We start from the raw sequence: 6638 nt of genomic DNA, 5'->3' as shown, positions 1-6638 counted from the left end.
CTGTCTATTTGTACCCTTGTGGATCACGTGCTGCCTAGGTAAGGCAAGTCACAATACCCAACTCTGTCACCACAAACACTATTTTGTATCTTTATGGAAACATCGATGTTTATTGCAGTGTATGCAGGCTTGTTCAAAACTGATTCAAAACTTGTCTTCTTCTGGTTTACTGTTAAACTACAGTGTTTGGCTGATTTTAAAAACTTATTCATAATCACTTATGCATCAGCATTTAGCACTTCATTTTTGATTGATTCAAGGATTTTGGATGGTACTTGAAGCCTGTTCATCAACATCAACAACAATTACTAATTAAGTGCGTGACTTTGTGTATTACACAGAAAAGTAGTATGGCCTAGTGGATTATTGCGTCAGCCTTCTCTCTGATCTCCCTTTCTCCTGTCTCTCCCCACTCCAGTCTATTCTTCATTCCGCTGCCCGGATCATCTTTCTACAGAAACGCTCTGGGCATGTCATTCCCCTCCTCAAAAACCTCCAGTGGTTGCCTATCAACCTTCGCTTGAAACAAAAACTCCTCACTCTTGGCTTCAAAGCTCTCCATCACCTTGCACCCTCCTACCTCACCTCCCTTCTCTCTTTCTACTGCCCACCCCATACACTCTGCTCCTCTGCCGCTCACCTCCTCACTGTCCCCTGTTCACACCTATCCTGCCGTCGACCCCTGGCCCATGTCCTACCGCTGTCCTGGAATGCCCTCCCTCCTCACGTCCACCAAACTAACTCTCTTCCCCTCTTCAAAGCCCTACTGAGAGCTCACCTCCTCCAAGAGGCCTTCCCAGACTGAGCTATCCCTCTTTCCCTCTGCTCCCCTTTCCCGCCTCCCATCCTCTGCTCTTCCTCCTTCCCCCTTTCCCTCCCCTCAGCAGTGTGCTCATTAGTATATATTATTTATTACCCTATTTATTTTGTTAATGAGGTGTACATCCCCTTGATTCTATTTATCTTGATAATGTTGTCTTGTTTTTGTTTTGTTCTGTTTTGCTCTGCTGTCTGTCTCCCCCGTTTAGTCTGTGAGCCCGTCATTGGGCAGGGATTGTCTCTATCTGTTGCTGAATTGTACATTACAAGTGCTTAGTACGGTGCTCTGCACATAGTAAGCACTCAATAAATGCTATTGAATGAATGAATGAATGAACCCCAGCTCTTAGAACTGTGCTCTTAGATACATAGTAAGTGCTTAACAAATACCATAAAAAAGAGTGTCAGGTGGGCAACAAAAATCCCAAATTCACTGCCATCATTATGAGTATAGAATTTTTGGCTTGTAGCAAGCACTCCCATCTCAGTTAAAAGGGATGTATTTCACCTTGTGGAGTTATGGAACTGTGGCCCATAGATGCTTCAGCTGGCAATTCATGTCAAAGACTGTTCCTATGCCAGAGACCAAGGACTTACCTGAAAGGAGTAGCAGGTCTGGTCTCTCAGTGGAGGAGGTCTGACAGAGGCATTGTGGAGTGGTGGACAGCCCCAGGATACACTCTGAGAAATTGCCATCTAATGTGGGCGGCAAATCCGCCTGTGGCTATTGAGGCTTCTGCTCTGCTTGGTTCTAAGGCAGAGCATCCGCACTGTGCTGAGATCACATTGGCCACAAGTGGGACCTGCAAGTAAAATAAACCAAAAGCTCATAAAAAGAGCCCTTGTGTGCTTAAACCTCAGCTGCCTTATTTGCCCTTTGCATTCTGCAAACCACAAGCACTATAACCACCTTCCTTGTGCAGGATCTTGGCCTGAAGTGGAGATTCCATCATATTTATTAGTGTCCTGTGAATCGGTAATAATTATGGTATTTCTTAAGGGCTTACTATGTGCCAAGCATTGTACTGAGTGCAGGAGTAGGTCCAGGATAATCAGGTCGGACACAGCCCCTGTTCCACATGGCGCTCATAGTCTAGGAAGGAGAGAGAACAGGTATTGTAGCCACATTTTACAGAAGAGGCAACTGAGGCCCAAAGAAGTTAAGTGACTTGTCCAAGGTCACACGGCAGGCAAACGGAGGAGCCGGGACTAGAACCCAAGTACTCTTATTTCCAGGCTCGGGCTCTTTCCACTAGGCTGTGCTGTTTCTCAAAGCACTGAAATGGCTAAAGTAAGATTGTGCTCCTTTTCTGATGGGTGAGCACTGGTGGATGTACAGTGGTATGGGTATTCCTTTTTTTGAAGGCAGACAAGGGTGCAGTTCCAGACTGTGTTGGGTCTGGAGGAATCCATTTTGAGCCTGAATAGGGCTAGAAAAGTTTACTTGGAATTAGACCTTCACCGATCCAAATGATTCTTGGAAGGCTGGCTTGGCACTGTGGCCACCCTAGAACCTGATTTAAGAAAACTGGACTAGGCCAGATTAGCGTTCCAATTGGTATAAGGCAACAGGAGGCTCTGATAATAGCGACAGGAGTCTTGGACAAACAGAGTGGTGTTTGCCGGGTCGGATCTCCATCCTAGACGTCTGGGGAGACTCAAATGGTCTTGGAAGTACAGGGCTCTACCAGAGGCCCAGGCCCAGGTGTTGAGTAAATGTGAATCCCCCATAGTGACGGTGGGACAATCTGGTCTCCTGGCAGGTGGGGGTGGGGGAGGGGGAACTAGGAAGGGGAGGAGAGGATGGTAGACCACGAAAGACCCTGGACTGACCTCAGATCTCCTCCTTGACCAATCATACCCTTCGCCTTCATCCCAGGAGGGACTGGTGTCCCCCTTGTGGTTCTAACAGGAATGAATCCATCCTTGGAAAGTCCCATCATCCCATCACACCCCCATAACTCACCTGCAAGCATTGAGACACACCCCCTTTCATGGCCCACTTCTTTTCTTTGATGTTTCCCATCACTCTCTCACAGTTTCTTTTTTTGGAATTCCTCAGAAAGGAATGAGCAAACTCACTGAAGAGTGACACCATTTAACCTACCTCTGAAGTAAGTCCTACCAGAGTCATTCACCTTTCAAATAGCATCTAGGGGAATACTTTTCTCTCGCCTATTGCTATTAGAAAACTATGACCCTTGATACCTCAATTTTATACTCTGACATAAAACCAGATTAGCAGGAACTCACTGGTATCCATCAACCATTTCTTAGTCACTTTCCTCCAGGAAGGCAGGTACAGGTTGGTTTATTATTTCTTGTGCAAGAGTACAGATCTTTTCAAGAACTTGCTATTCCAAGTGAAGGTTTCACTGTTTCAGTCCCCCTCTACTTCTCATCTTCTGCAAAGGACAACAGGTCAAATGGGGTTAAAATTAGATTTCCAGGGTGGGTTTTCTTTATAAGGTTCAATACCCTTACTGTTGTTCTCTCACCTCCTAAATGCCACTTCATTGGGAGAATTCCAAAAAGCATTTTTCTCTTCTTTGAGATTTAGGTGTAGCCTCTAACCACCATCATTCCGCAGCTGCTGAGCTTGGAAAAAAGAGGAAGGATGCAGTTTTCTAAGGGCTGATCCAGAGGAAATGCTTGGGGATTTGGGGAAGGAGCGTGACCTATTGGAAAGAGTAGTAGTAATAGTACTTATTAAGCACTTACTGTGTGCAGAGAACACAGACCTGGGAGTCAGGAAACCTGGGTTCTAATCCCAGCCCAGCCACTTGCCTGCTGTGTGACTTTAAATTCTCTGTGCATCCATTCTCTCATCTGTAAATCGGGGATAAAATCCCTCCCTATTAAACTGGCCACGGATGACCCTGGACTGGCTTCAGACCTCCTCCTTGACCAATCAGACCCTTTGCCTTTGTCGCAGGAAGGGCTGGTGTCCCCCTTGTGGTTCTCACAGGACTGAACACAGCCTTGGAAAATCTCATAGCACCCCTATAACTCACCTGCAAGCATTGAGGCACACCCATTTAATGGTATTTATTGAGCTTTAACTATGTGTAGAGCACTGCACTGAGTTCTTGGGAGAGTACGATACAACAGACTTAGTAGACATATTCCCTGTCCACAAGCTTACAGTCTAGAGGGGACAGACATTAATATCGATAAGTGATTTATAATATATGATTAAAATATATATGTACATAAATGCTGAGGGGGTTGAGGGTGGAGTGAATATCAAATGCCCAAAGGTTGCACGCCCAAGTGCATAGATGATGCAGAAGGGAGAGGAAGCTGGAGAAACAAAGGGGTAGGCCTCTTGGAGGAGGTGTGATCTTAATAATGTATGTGATCTTAATAATGCTTTAAAGGTGGAGTGAGTGGTGGTCTGGCATATATGGAAAGGGAGGGAGTTCCAAGCTAGGGCGAGAACGTGGGAAGGTGTCAGCGGCGAGATAGACGAGAACGGGGCATAGTGAGTAGGCTGGTGCTGGTGCTTGGTTTGGGCTGTAGTAGGTGATCGGTGAGGTGAGGTAGGATGGGACTTGTACTGTTCTCTTCAAAGCACTTAGTACAGTGTTCTGCAGACAGTAAGTGCTCAATAAATGTCTCATCTAATGATGTCTAATCGTCTCCGACCCATAGTACGCAATGGACACATCTCTCCCATCTGCAGTCGTTCTGGTAGTTTATCCATAGAGTTTTTTTGGTAAAAATACAGAAGTGTTTTTACCACTGCCTCCTTCCAAGCAGTAAACTTGAGTCTCTGCCCTCGACTCTCTCCCATGCCACTGCTGCCCAGCAAAGGTGAGTTTTTTCTTGTAGCAGATAACCTTCCACTCAGTGGCCACTGCCCAAGCTAGGATTGGAATGGGTAGGCCTCTGCTTGACTCTCCCTCCTGTAATCGAGACTGGTAGAGTACTGGAAACTCTCCAGGTGTGACCGTGAGAGGGGCTCAATAAAGACCATTCATCGATTGATTGATCAAGGATCTTGCAGTCTAGTGGAGTTTACATATCTCATTTGAATCATATACTGTAGGCAATATATCAGGATGATTTGCATGTGTGAATTGTACGTGCTCCCAGCATATGCTAGTATGTTCAGTTCCCCAGAAGGAATCAGTGACATACGTCTTAGCAGCCTGGCTTTAGTTTAGCGCTCGTAACTAGAAAAAGATGAATACCAGAAAATAAACAATATTTCTTCTTACATATTTTAATAATGAAAGAGCAGGGCCCTAAGAGTCAGAGGATGTGAGTTCTTTTTTTTTTTCCCCTCTCATTTCCAGGATGATACTTCTGGTTTTAAACAAACCTCTAAATGAATCTTTGTGAGATGTCTTCAGTCAGTCTATTAATGGGATTTACTGAGCATTACTGTGTGTGGAGCACTGTACTGAGTTTTGTCTTATTGTGTTTTTTTAACCCCATGGCACTTTTAAAACATCAGTGTCTGAGAGAGCAATCTACCCAATAACCTTCACTGGAGGACAAAACATGGCAGCCAAATTATTTCCTATTAGAAGCCAATCAGGTCTCTATCAGCTTTCCCTCTCACTCTCCAGCCCATTGTGAAGGTCCAGCTCACACTCTGGTCAGTTGCATCATTTTGTCTTCATTCCTTTTCATCCCACCAAGATTTAAGGGATAGTTGATCACTTTGCCAAGTAAGGGAAGTTAAACAAATTCTTCTCTCTAAGCATGGTGGGGTTGCCTAACATTTCTAGACTGTGAGCCTGTTGTGGGCAGGAATTGTCTCTATCTGTTGCTGAATTGTACTTTCCAAGCACTTAGTACAGAGCTCTGCACACAGTAAGCGCGCCATAAATACGATTGACTAAATATTAGCAGTCACTGATGTCCTCATTGTCAACTTTGTCATCATCCTCATCCTCAGGGTGTATAGCACTGCATTGAGGGTCATTTTAAAGTAATTTGCAAAAGGTTACTGTGTCAGAATTTGGATGCATGCATTAATGTATGACTGAATGCCTCACTGTGCAAACCATCCTTTTCTATGGGATTGGTCCAAAAGGATTCACAGGCTTCAGTTATGCATCTGCAAGTACTGACCAATGGTAAAAACCAATCTTCAGCACTAGCAGGAAACCATTAGTAACCAACATGATCCTTCCTACAGAGTCCCTTCTCTCAGGAAGCTGCCTTCCAGAGAGGTTTTTGTTGACATTCTCTTGCTTCTGCTTTTGGGAAACAAGCTGACCTTCCCTTCATCTAGAGACTGTCAGCTGTCCGGCTCCTGCCTCTCTAGGTTTCCTCAAGATATTGATACCAGCAGCCAATATTGATATTAGTAAGTGACTCTCATGACCCTCAAGTAACCGTATTTCCGAGGGCTCTTTAGAGAGTCAGGTGACTTTCTCTGTTTCTCACCAGAGTTCCTGAAATGTCAGTACGAGGGATTTTTGTCTTTTCATGACCACTGGGATGGAGTAGAGTGCTTGACACATAGTAAGTACTTAACACCACAATTATTGGTTATTATTAGTATTAGATATACTGCAGGTATTTTTCTGGTAAAGTTAGATCAGATTTTCAAGGATTCCATCATGACCACCCATATCATGCTTTTATTTTCTCCTTTCTAAAGAAAATATTTGAGACAATATTTCATTTGTGGATATATATATATATATATATATGTGCTCCATTGGCATATATGTCTACCAATTTTGTTGTACTATACTCTCCCAAGAGCTTAGTTCAGTTCTCTGCCCACTGTAAGCACTCAGTAAATGCCGTTGATTGATTGATATATGTATGCAGGTATACATATAGTAGTCCTTTTG

General features: G+C 44.3%; 1 non-coding gene across 1 annotated transcript; it reads right to left on the bottom strand.

Moving 5' to 3' along the window:
* Window positions 1-4645: 4645 nt before the first annotated feature.
* Window positions 4646-4783, bottom strand: LOC114808564. The gene has a single exon (XR_003756411.1). It is a non-coding gene; the product is annotated as a small nucleolar RNA SNORA7 (small nucleolar RNA).
* Between the last annotated feature and the right edge of the window lie 1855 nt (window positions 4784-6638).

This window comes from Ornithorhynchus anatinus, chromosome X5 (genome assembly GCF_004115215.2).
Source record: "Ornithorhynchus anatinus isolate Pmale09 chromosome X5, mOrnAna1.pri.v4, whole genome shotgun sequence".
NCBI lineage: Eukaryota > Metazoa > Chordata > Mammalia > Monotremata > Ornithorhynchidae > Ornithorhynchus > Ornithorhynchus anatinus.
The sequence above is the reverse complement of the archived record's forward strand: the minus strand, read 5'-3'. Positions and strand labels throughout refer to the sequence as shown.